Source organism: Vanessa tameamea, chromosome 11 (genome assembly GCF_037043105.1).
Source record: "Vanessa tameamea isolate UH-Manoa-2023 chromosome 11, ilVanTame1 primary haplotype, whole genome shotgun sequence".
Classification (NCBI taxonomy): Eukaryota; Metazoa; Arthropoda; class Insecta; order Lepidoptera; family Nymphalidae; genus Vanessa; species Vanessa tameamea.
This window is the reverse complement of record NC_087319.1, coordinates 2,357,563-2,371,257: the sequence shown is the minus strand read 5'-3', so window position 1 is coordinate 2,371,257 and position 13,695 is coordinate 2,357,563. Positions and strand designations below refer to the sequence as shown.

At 35.0% G+C, this 13,695-nt stretch overlaps 1 pseudogene; it reads left to right on the top strand.

The window, feature by feature from the left end:
* The first annotated feature begins 6,677 nt into the window (after positions 1-6,677).
* LOC135193514 (uncharacterized) lies at positions 6,678-7,284 on the top strand (annotated as a pseudogene).
* Positions 7,285-13,695: the final 6,411 nt, after the last annotated feature.

The following is a 13,695-nucleotide window of genomic DNA, read 5'->3' as shown; positions in this document are numbered from 1 at the left end:
GGTTAGGTTAGGAGGTTACGCCCATGAAGGTTGCAATGTTCATGGGCTATAATAGTTGAGTTCACAAATTAATTGAATTATTTTGAATTGACTTTCGTACATAGATAGTAAAATATAACATATATAAATTACACATTATTAAAAAAAATCGCAATATATTAATTTTAAGAATAATATTACAAGCAGTTTTAAATCGTTATTAATTTACAATATTAAATTAAAGTTGCTACTGTATTGAAGTGCAGATTATATTGACTAGGTCCACCAAGAAACTCAGAAGTCACTCTTTCAGTCAGTCAGTATGATGATACATAAATAAAAGAGTTTTTATGCCAATAATAATAAACTTGATTAAAAATATGCCTAATCGGGGTTTGAACCAAATACTTGGGATCTGCAGACTTATAACAAGACGAGTGACCAACAAACTTATAAAGTATAAAGCTATGTAATTAAAAAATCTAACCTCTTAAAATAATTCTATTATAATACTTTAACGTGTATTATACGAATGACAATGACAAAAACTGAACCGATAATAGCTAATTAGTTCATGTAATACATACCAAAAAAAAAGTTTAGGAGAAAGAGGGAAGAGAGGAAACGACGAACAAGTCAATTATACGTGATGTCTACCCCTTGGCATCGGGGATAATTGATTTGCGGACGCTGACGGGACTTTTTTTGATAACTAAGCGTACAGAACAGTTAATATCGTGATTAATACTTTCTTCCGATACTTTGTAATGTTATTGTAACTAACAGTATATTTTTTATAGTATGTATGATATTGGTAGTTAATTAATAACACCTTATATAATAATTTGTAGACATACAAGTCAGTTTATTATACAAAATACATATGTATATAGTGATATTTCTTTTTTGTTATTCGTTGCTTCAAAGGTACCAATTAACAGGTCTGTATCATAGTAGACAATAAAAACAGTAATAATAATTACCTATTATAATAATTAGCTTCTCAAATAAACTTTATTTATTTTTATGTTGTATCATTTATATTCGTATAAATAAAGTCCTGTAATATAAGAATTAAGAAACCAAATAAAAACCGCTTCGTAATCAAAGCGGGAAATGACTTGAAGAATCCTACGGAGTTACAAACTAATGAAGCTAACATCCGTAATGAACGAACAAATTGTACGCAAACGTTAAAAATAATACTATAAACAGATTCGTTTATAAGTAAGTTGTAGCCAGTGTGTTCCGCGGTTTACTGAAGGACTTTTAAAGGGACACATGATTTTCATCCGATACAGGTTACTTTGCGACGTTTTCCTTCACCACCGTGCATTAGATATATTAAAACAAAAATACATAATTGAGTATTAATTGCCAGGGTTTGAACCCGCAATCAACACTCACATACGTCCTGGCCGTTGAGCTATCTCCGCTCTAAAAGTACACAATCCATAAATGGTTAGTATCAAATTGTATGAAAATAAGTCCGTATTGCGTACAAAACATTAATATATAAATCCCAATAGGAGTCGACTACCGATTCCCCGACCTGCCGTTAGATTTAACACAACAGCTTGATAAACGATTGACTTCATGACTTGAAAAAGTTACACTCCGAACCACCATCCCACTTGGCTAACGACGTCTATTATGTACTGGCATATAGCAAACATTTTTCATTTGAAAAGATTTATTTTGCAGATAATATTATTTTCCTTCGGGTAAATCTATTCTATTTATTATAATAAGGTAGCTTCTCATGATATATATTAAATATATATTATAGATAGATACATGCTAAAATCGGTTAAGCTTAAAAATGCTTTAAAAATCTATATTAATATTGTAAATTTGAAAGTAACTCTGTCTGTTGCCTCTTCATTCTTAAACCAGTGAGCTGATATAGATGAAAATTTGGTATGGAGACAGTTTGAGTCCTTCTCGGACTTAGGCTACTTTTTAAATCACCCTTCGCGGGGGTGAAATGGGGGTGCCGGTTTGTGCTATAGGTAACATTTTATAAATTGCACATTATTAACGTCTGTTTTAACAAGTTGAATGAATAATACGTTAATTTTACCTTTGCCATCATTCCACTGGTTCATGATTTGTACTGAGGCTATTTTTAATTTTTATTTGTATATGTTGATGTTAAGAATCATTATTTATCATTAATATTATTTGGAGCTTATTGTTTTGTTTCTTTTGTTTTTTTTTTTGTTAATCTTGGAATTCATGTTTGATAACCTTATTTCATATACTTTAATCATATGAAACTTTGTTGGCATGTGTAGAATTATTTTGGTATTACTTGTATGTATTATACTATGCTGTATATAATAAATAAATAAATAAGAAAGGTTTTGAGAATGGATGTGTATGGATATAGAGGTAGGGGACGACCAAAGAAACGATGGATGGATTGTGTGAAAGACTATATGGTTAGAAATAATGTTAGTTGTGAGATGACGTTCGACAGAGAAGTATAGAAGTAGAAGACATGCTGCGCTACCTCAAGTAAAATTGGGATAAGGCCAGGAGGATGATTGTATATGTTGATGTCCATCACGGACTCAATCTCAAAAGAGTCCAGCCAACTACCCAGGCTATATCATAGTGCACAAGTATTTGCGCAAAGAAAGATGCACTTCGTGTGCATTCACATAATCCGATCATGATCGGCAAATCTGACGTCATTCGCGTATCCTAAAAATAAATATCAATACATCGTTAAGATTCGGTCGGAAGTCCGTCTTCACATACATTAAAATAATATTACGTAAAACATTATTTCTAAATATTTTTTTATCATTCAAAGAAATAGTTTATTTATAAATGAAATAGAATATTATTGCTAAATCTTTAAATGTCGTTTTGAAATACGAGCGAAGAAGATTAGGATCCGACCGTGATCATCGATCAATTTATTAGTCGTGACGTCGACTAAATCAATCCTGTTTCGAGATTATTTGTAAGGTGTTGCGAAATAAATCACACGAGCTTTACCATTCATCAAAATTCAATGCGAATTGATATTTATAGATCTCAAGGCTGACCTTTGAGCTCTTAATTTATTAGTCCTGGGCAACTATTGTTATATTAAACGGTAAATGAATGATATTCGTTACAAATAGTTTTGTTTTTCTTTTATTAAAACTTTGTGATTTCATTTGTTGTTAGCGTCTTTTTGTAGTTAATCTATTTATGGGTTATTTAAGCGGTTAATTAAATTGTCGCGACTTTATATTGTTTGTATTTCGATTTTGGAAGAATGAGTGGTGGTCCTTAATTAAAAATCTGCCAAATATAAAGAGCCGCGATGGTTCATGGTTAAATCAGCCTCTTAATTATAATTCAGCTCGTACTCGGCTCTGAAAATATTTATTTTAAATTTCATTTTAAATCTGCTTTATAATGGGTGGCGGTTTCTTAAAAAGAGAACTATTAAAATAAAAATAAAAAAAATTAAGCTTGCATTTATTCCATGTATTAAAACAGTTGATTGTATATTTTCACCTTCACCAAAATTTTAGCATTAAATAAACTGGTTACAAATTCTTCACGCACATGCAAACAGGTGAAGATATAAAATAATATATTGTTAGAGAATTTTCAAGAAAATAAGACATAGCCAGCATTTCCTGACCTCCAATTATTTGTCAAGGCTTGACAGTGTCGGGTAGATGAAAGAAGCTACGTTAGAGGGATCATCACATCCTGAGGCAAACTCTTGTGCGGACCTTTGCGAGCGGTGGTCGTTAGATAGTTGCTTTTGTAATATTCATGGTCCTTTTCATATTATTATAAAATTACACTAGTTAATTGTTCTAATTAATCAAATGTTTATTTTGGTTTCAGGAAGTGTAAGATTAGAAATAGCGTTAACGTTTAAATTGTTATTCTGCATTATTAGAGATATATTAGTTGCGTGTTGTTTATTTTTTAATTTAGGATAAATTAAAAAACTAACCAACCAAAAAAGAAATCCTTCTGATTTTTAATACTATATAAAATAAACTTCATATACAATTATGAAACCAGAAATAGAGATAATATTAACTCCGTTATATTATTAATCTTTGTGATTCTAAAAAAGCAAAAATCAAAAAAGAGGATACAAATATTCTTACTTGCGCTGAAAATTTATTTATATGTACACTTATTGTCGGAATTAAACCCCTTGGCTTAATACAATTTATTATATTAAGCCTAGGGGTAGTATTAAATTCTAACCTAATTTAAAGGTAAACGGCTAGCATTTATGTTATCTTATTTGATCTATTCAGTTCAGGGTTAAAACAAAAGTGTTAATGTTTTCTCATAGCAAGGTCTTTCATTTGGTCCATAACAGGCGGTGGGTCCCCTTGAAAAATATATATATTTTCCTATTCTAAATTGCTTCCAAAAATTAACACCCAAAATTATTTGTGCTATACATTACTGATTGGGTCCTGTCCTGTTATGGGAGACCTGTTTTTGTTATTTGGAGAACAGAAGTTGTAATTGACTAAGAGACAAACGAATTTACGTACTAGAAGTTACATTAAGATTTATCATTTATTAAAATCCGTACGAATTAGCTAAGTAAAAATCCTTTAATTCAACAAGTAACGTTGATAGGATCCCCGAATCCCTAACCCAATTTCTCGATAGTATAACGTGGAAGGGGCGCAAACGACGAACATCGTTAGTGCAAAGATGCTGCTCATTGGATTAATTAGTTCTCCTTTCAAGTAACACTCCGACACACTTTGCTAGCCGGTATATCGCTACCAAGTTTAGAAGTACCCTTATCGTTTGAGACACCCCGAGTTTTCGTGTATATTTTAAGTTGCAGCGTTGGGTAGATTTTGGAAGTTGTTGTTCCTTTAATCATTTAATCATGTTAGGAGGAAAATATTCAACACGTTCCAGTGAATTTCTATTTTGTTTAATATGATAATTGGATTACGAACGTAAGGATTCGTTGTTTAAATTCAAGTACAAATTATTTTTGTTTAAAATAAAGTTTTTTTTTTAAATGCGTCTGCTTTTGAAATTCGAATTGCGTCGTCGAACAGTAATAGTCTTATATCGTTGTCCTTTCTTGTAGAATCTAGGCTAATATTAAGATTGAGAACGTAACGTTGTTAGTTTGTTTTTTACTACATTAAGACTAAACCACTAATCCGATCGTAATTAAATTTAACATACAGGTAGATGGGGACCTGAATAACGACATAAGTATACATACATATAAATTACATTAAAATATAGGATAGACAGAAAAAAAATATGTAGGCAAAATCACGGAGACCAGTTAATAAATAATAAATGATTATAGCGTACGGATTTCTGAACCAATCAGGAATTCGCCCGCGCTGCGTTCCGCTGCCGGGCCGTTGCCGTGACCGGGACGTTTGAGAGAGCCGAGTCGGTGCGCTCGCGAAAACAACTATGGCGTCCGCTCTTGCGGCGATAATTATTAGTTTAATTTTATTAAATTTTTTACATACAGTAAAGTGTATTTCCTTAAGACCAATATTATTTACACGCCCGCTATAAAATGATATTACGTTGTGGTACGGCTTTGTGCAAGTCCATCTGTGTACATACGACCTACTAATCAGGTATTCTACTGTTGCATTCGTCTTTCGGACGTCGTTGAGAGAGGTTGTGTTTCTTACTGCGATAAGATTGTTCTAATTGATGAAGTTAATAAGAATTTTCTTATCGTTTGTTGGTTCTTTGTTATTGTTTTGTTGTCTAATGCGACACATCTGGTTCACATTTTTGCTTCGATTATGGCCTTTTGTTTCGCCTAATGAGTTGTTTTGTTTGTTCGGATTAGGTCTTTATAGACCTAGTTTATTGTTATAGCTGGTTGTTTTGTTTGTTTTCTCTTTTGATTTTTTGTCGGTTCATTTTTTGTTGTTTTTGGCAATGGACGCCGACACTCAGTTGTCGTCCGATGCCTTAGTTGGAAGGAAACGACTCTATGGCCTATCTATTTTTAACTCCGACTCCGATACGGAGACGTAAAATGGCATTACATAGGCCCACATTCTGGAGCGGGCCGAGCAGGGTGTCAATCTCCAGGTTTTGCGGTGTACTCAAGGTCAGGAGGTCGGCGACGAGAGCCAGGGTGTGAATCGCCACCGTTGTACGGCCCGTGAAGCGGGTGGACCTCAAAGTGACAGGATTGGACGACTCCGTCACAAAGGAGAAGGTCGTCGCCGTAGTAGCACGCGCAGGGGACTGCTCCCCAGAGGCGATTAGGTGCGGGGATATACAGCATGGTCGCAGCTTTATGGGGATGGTCAAGGTGACATGCCCCGTAATAGCAGCGAAAAAACTGTCAAATGCCGGTCGTCTCCTGGTTGGTGTGAGTTCGGCCAAGGTGTACGTGTTGGAGGAAACCCTTTGCGCTGCTTTAAGTACATGGGTCTTGGTCACACTAAGGCGCTCTGTCCATCTAAGGTGGAACGAGGAGGACTGTGCTTCAGATGTGGTTTCGAAGGACACAAGTCAGGTACCTGCACCGGAAAATTGCACTACGCAGTATGCACCGACGCTAGCAGGCCCTTCGAGCACTTGATGGGGTCAATGGAGTGTAACCCACCCATCACAAAAGGAAAAGTGGTCGATGGCACCCAAACCATCAGTAACAGTAACGGCGGACGGCCCCAAGCTGAGGAGGATACTGCCATGTCATCATGAAAGACAAGCTAAGCTTCCTTTAGACGAATGCCAACCACTGCGCCGGGGCTCAGGACCTGCTACTGCAGTCCATGGTGGAGTGGCAAATCGACCTGGCTGTGGCCTGCGAGCCCTACTTCATCCCTTCCCTACCTCACTGGGTAGGGGATTTGGATGGCACCGTGGCGATCCTAATTCGGAACAAAGCGGGTTACCCCCCTCTCACTCATTGAGAGGGGGTCGGGCTACGTAGTGGCGGGGTGGGGAGAGTACGTAATTGTAGGAGCGTATTTCTCACCCAACCGTAACCTGACGGATTTCGAGATCTTCCTCGGCTCCGTCAGAGCTGCGGTGTCCAGGCAGTCGTCGAAACCGACAGTGGTTCTCGGTGACTTTAACGCAAAATCACGTGCCTCGGGAAACCCTGCCACGAAACCACGAGGGAGGACCGTCCAGGTGTGGGCCCTACTCTCCAACCTGTCCCTGCTTAACAGAGGGCAGGTGCAGACCTGCGTGCGGCAGTAGGGTGGGTCTGTGGTGGACATATCGTTCGCCACCCCTGTTGCAGCACATAGTAAGGAACTGGAGGGTAGAGGAGGTGGTGGAGACTCTATTGGATCATAGATACATCCGATTTGAAATCTTCTACTCCGGCAGGCCAGCGGATTCCCCGAGGGTGCAAACTACCCTCCCACGGTGTTCGGTGGTAAGTGGCGAGCGATGAAACCCTCCTGCCATGAGTAAGGCGCGCCATCGGACACAGCCCGCCACACCCTGATTGAGTGTTCCGCATGGGGGCCTCAGCGCCATTCCCTGGCGTCCATTGTAGACGGAGACCTCTCGCTGCCGAGCGTGATAAACGCTATGATCGACAGCCAGAGATGCTGGAAGGAAATGGTCTTGTTTTGTGAAAACGTGATGACACAGGAGGCCGCGGAGCGGGAGCGTGAGAACAGTGCTGCCGACCCGCTTCGCCGAAGAAGACCGGGGAGAAGGCGTCTTCGTTATGGACACCTTCTCCTCCCGCCATAAGTCTTGCCGGGGATAGGGGGTCTCTGTACCCCGAGAACCCCCTAGGAATTGGAGGCACACAGAGTTGGGCCTACCGCCAGGACGTCACGGTACTAAACATAACACATTTTCCCCACAACATGTGGAGGAAACGCGTTATGCGTTTTTCCAAAAAAAAAAAGGTATTCTACTGTCAAACAGGAATACACAGTGTTATTTTATCCTGTTTTTAAATCCTTAAAAAGGCACGGTGAGCCAGTGTAACAGGCATAACATCTTAAATTTGGTCAATGGGTAATGGTGACCATTTACCTTCAGGTGGCCCATTTTCCCGTCCGCTTACTTATGTTATAATATTATGTAAGCATTTATTTATATTATTAATGGTAATGCTTTAAAAATAAAATTCAAGTAAAACCTTTCGATTATGAGGCAATTTTAAAGAAGTAATTAAACATGAATGAGAATTTAATTTTTTGCCTCAAAAACTCGCAGCTTTGTCGCAATGTGTTAAGCATTTTGCACGCAACGGACTGATTCCTTTGTCGGCTTATTTTGGTAACAACGATTAACAAAATACGTAGATGTGCTAAATTATTTACATTAATATTATAATACTCTTTGATTATCAAATAGTATCAATTTGTTATCTGAAGTAATCATTTTTAATAAGAGTTTATTCACTAGTCAATTCGATATTTGCTGAAGTTTGTTGGAGAATATATTATTTTAAATTGTGAGTTCTGTTATAAATTACGTTATTATATATACGTTGATATATTTTATTTATTTTGTACTAATTTTCTAAGAATTTTCCTATTCACTCGAACTTAATAATCAAAGTATATTAAAATCATTTCTCATATTTTTGAGTAAGTTCCAGAAATTGATTTAAATTATATTAAAAATATATTTAATGAAATTTTAAACAATGACTGTAATTTGAAGTTGAATTAAGAATTAATCGATCAAAGTATGTATAACAGTACAAAATTTAATATTCTCTATCCTTGGAAAACAAAAAGTAGCTGACATATGAATATCAGTCATTTGAGTGACGTGGCTGCGTGCGACCGCAAAAACATGATTCGGGCTGCTATCTGCAGAAAAACCATGAAGGGCAGTCGCCTTGAACTGATTGCTGTCGAACAAATATCGCCAGTGACGTTACGTTTATTGCGATCATAGCAGAATATTCATTGTTATAACTATATGCTAGCTTGTATCTCGTTTTTACAGTCTTTCTATTAAAAGTAATAGTGAATTAATAGCCTGTTAAAGTCCCACTGATGGGCTTTTTCATTAGGAGAATGAAGAGGAGAAAGCTTGGAGCTTATTCCACCACGCTGCTAGAATATACATGTCAGAATTTTATCCAATACATGCAGGTTTTCTCACGATATATAAAAATATCACCCACACCACCTAGATGTCCGAAAATCCACAACAGCGCGATTTTTAAGACATTTTCTGCCTCGCACAACCACTCTGTGGAACCAGCTTTCGCCGGTGGTTTTTCCGAACCGATACGACTTGGGAACCTTCAAGAAAAGAGCGTACTCCTTCCTGAAAGGCTGGCAACGCACCTGCAAGCCCCCCGGTGTTGCAGATATCCATGGGTTGTTCTAATATAAAAAAAAAAACGATTTTTTTCCTCAGGACCAAACACGACATGAACTATTAACACAAACTAAGCCCGTATAAAGTGTGGCTCGACTGGCAGCATTCAAAACCCAATCTTTAATTAATATTAATTAAAGGTATTCCGCAAGAAGAAACTCGAAACTCACCGCAGAATACGAGAAATTAAATGTCAAAATTTGTTATGCGAAATTGACTATAACAATTATAAAATGTACAGGACACACATATCAAAATGTCGTATCACCGTAAGTCATACAAAAATCACGAGTGAGGTACGAACTGAATTCTTAAAGAATCGCATTGCAGGTTTTGTAAACACAAGACCATCTTAATTACTTGACATTTATTAAATTACATAAAATAATATCAATAGTATTTTTCCTTACAATGTTTCTTGCATCCACATTTTAAATTAAATAATGTAATTATACGGCAGTGTCGTAAACGTTTTCATAACAATGAGCATCGTATTTCTCGTAGCTGTATAAGAGTTTATACAGCACCAGAACATATTGAAACAACAGTCCGAACGCCAGAGTATGTCGCTACTCGCTACAATGGGATCGTAAAAACAGACTAAACGTCTTTTTGTCACCTTGTCACCATATGGCTGGCGAGAAGGGATAACATAAAGTGACAGTTGGGGACCGGCCTTAGGATTACGGCACTAATTATACTTATAAAAAATTATTGCCTTTATTTTAAGAATCTTCACATCTCTATGGGAGTGATTTATTTTAATAAACATTAATAGAAATTTAATTACTTAGAGTTTTTCAGTTTGATTTATTATGGTTAATATTGATAACTATGTGTTCCCAACAGCTTTGCTTGCGTGTATTTGAGTTTATGACTTATAAGAGATTATGATATATTATTATTACAAAAATAAAATATACTCGAAATTGTGTTCTGGATAAAGTAGCTATCAAATCTATTTTTTTTTACTAATATTATAAATTATAAAGTAATCTTGTCTGTTTGTCTGCTAGTTATTCTTTCATGGCCAATCCACTATACTGAATTTGATGTAATTTAGTACGAAGCAAGCTTGAACTCCGAGAAACGACATAGACTTTTCTAACCCTAACACCTGCAACTAACCTCTAAAATGCGAGCGATATAAAGTCTTTTATAATTTTATTCTTCACTATCCGTCAAGATATAGTTGATATTATTATTGGATAGATGACGTCTATCTATCAAGCAGACGGGATTTAATTACGTTAGAATACTGTATTTATATGTCTTTATATATAAATTAAAAGAAAAAAAATAACTTAAAAACATTGAGTGCTTAGCAAGCTTTTATGTTAAAATTTTATTTCGTGCTCTTGAAAGTGGAAGAGAAACATCGTGAGTGCTTCAAAACATCCACCGACCGTCGGGGTAGCAAAGTGGTGAAATAATCTCTTAATCCTGCTATTTAACAGAAGAGGTGGCATTTGCATAACAGGGATACATCATTGAATTTTATGTATAAGTTAAATAGACAACGTTATTCATTTTGAACACATTTTGAATATTAATCTATCCTCTTATATCATAAAATCATAACATAAGCAGGGACCGAGATATTTACGTCGGTTTTAAAGCAGACTAAAAATGTACGTAACGTGCTTGACCACGCCGTTTAATTTGCTGTGGAGATGTCAAAGTGATACGTGTATTAACAACGCGTCAACCTGTTCTAACGTGTGACGTAGCAGTCAAAGGATTCCTTGAAAAATCGACAATATGACACGTGGTGTTGCCAACGCTTCAACGCTGTATTTAGAAGTGTACTGCATTCATATTAATATGAAACATGTCTGTCGCTACATTTATATTCGTTCTCTATGACACTTGCAGTGGTAATTAAAAATTGTCTACAGAGACGTAAAGACGGAGTAAAAATTAATTTACACGTTCTAAACTTTTGAGTCAAATAAGAAAAGTTCGAAATGTGCTCGAAAATACATTAAGGACTACCTATAATATAAAAAAAATAAATGAAACGAAGAAATATTTTGAAGATTAAATCCAAAGAGTTGATGAAGTGAATTGCTCCAGGCGATTCCTTCTCTTTCAATTTTCTAAGGCCCTTGGATCTGTTAATCGGAATATTGTGTCCGAACTTTTAGATTATTATCAAAATATTTCAGGCTACTCTTTCAATTAAACGAATTTTTTAAACCCTTTTTAAGATTTGAGGATTAATTACTTCGTCAAGATATTGAAATATTCTGTTCGAATATTTTACACAGATTCTTGTCTCAGATCAGTTAGCAAATTATTCTTTATATTATGATTTAGTTGATTCGTAGTTAATTTATGTGACTGCCGATGATGCGGTTCCGGGTTCGAATTCTGAGTTAAAATAAAAAAAGATAAAAAAAATTCTGTCGAAGATAACAACTTAGAATTTTTATTATACTCTCGTTAAGCAGTGACTTCTTCGGCCTATTTAATTTTCTTTTGTTTTGAATTTCTACATCCTTATGTAAAATAATAACTTGAATTACAAATACAGATACAGACTGTGTTGTCGTGTAAACATTCAAGATACTGTACCTCGTAATCGTTGTCTAGATTATTTATTGTTTTTATGTGTAATGTTTCGAGATATTCAGTTTACTTCGCGATACTTTCCTTGATCAGCAATAGAACGGAATGCATTATGAAATAAAATTGACGCGTAAAAATTCAGTACTTTTACAGATTCAAAGAACACTTAATTAAAATTTCATATAAAGATTTATTACGTGCTTACGTGATTTACGTAATTATGTTGTGGAAAGTTAAACTATATCAAAAATGACAGTTTATTTTTAATACTATAAACATATTCTCTTTATTTTACGATTAGAAATACGTAAGAGGATATATAAGGTTTAAAAAAAAACATGTTATTAATTTGACAAGGTAGCCCAGTGGACGTTGACCTTTCAATAATAACCGATTATTTCAAACTTACAGTAAGATCGAAGTTATATTAATCAATAATTGTCTACTAAGGAATTTTGCTTTGTGGTAGGGCTAATTAGTAATGGTAGAAATATAAATATAAAATATACAACACCTCAAAGAACAGTTTAAATTTAGAAAACATCATAAGTGTATGAAAACTTCTACCGAGTCACATAGAAAGCGTGCAGTGTTACCTCCTTTAATTTTTTTGAAGATAAGGAGGAGGTAACTCCTTAGAAGGTTATCTATCAAAAATTAAATGTAATCATTTTCTTGTAATTAAAATTAAAAATAACTCGGCTACGTTTTCACATTCTTTGGAGTTATTTTCACTGATCGAAAATGATAAACAAACAACCTCAAGGTAAATTAATAAGTCGAAGGTTTCGTAGATTTTTTTTTAATTATGTTTAATATATTTTTTTAAATATTCGATATTTTTTTATCGATTATCATGCCGTAAATTGTAATTATACTGCCAGCTGTGTGCTAGAGCGACTGTTATTTGTGTAAACCGTAGTGTAATTAGTTCAGAAATACAATTTATATTCTTAATTATTATGATTAACAAAAGCAAACATGTATTAATGACGTCAGCGCCAACAACGGCGTGAATAAATAAAGTGTCTCTAAGTGTTTCCTATTACTTTGACACAAGTCGACAATCTGAACGCTCATATACTGTTTATTCGGTAGGAATGTTTAATCTATTTACTCTCGTTGCGTAAACCTTGAAGGCACGAACCTAATTATGTCTGTAATAAATATTCACTAGCGATAAACTTGGGGAATAATTTACGATCGTGTAAACGTTTAATTTTGCCACGGATTCCGAATTCTGTAGGCATAGATCTTTCTGACATTGGTGCTATCAGTCGCTCTGGAATGCAGGGTCCATGTGATAATGGCTGGAGTTGGACATTTTAACGCTGCTGCCTAAAATTATTGTTATTAAGAAATTATTATTATTACACCTCCTATGCAAGCGCATATTCAATTGGAATGAAGCTATTTCTGTCTATTTTGTTTAGATTTTACTTTTCAATCAATTTTAAAATTGACTTCGTACAAACTCACAAAACATGATCGTTCAAAAAAATTTAATTGTAACTGAAACTTCTGGTTTAATATAGTGAATTATTTCCCAATTTAAAAATAAATAATTTTTAATATAAAAAAAATATTGCGATAAAAGTTAGCTAGCAATTGTAAAATCCAATCATAATATAATAAAATTTAAAAGAATATGTACTAAACATTTATACACTGCGAAATGTTCTTATGTAGGTTTGAGCGTCTAAATATTTTAAAGTTTCTAGTCTGTAGGGTAACGGATCCAAATAGCACAGCACCAATTACCCACACAAAGGCGAGAAAATAATACACATTACTTTCTTTTAACGGATTTTACACAGCCAAGTGACCCAACAA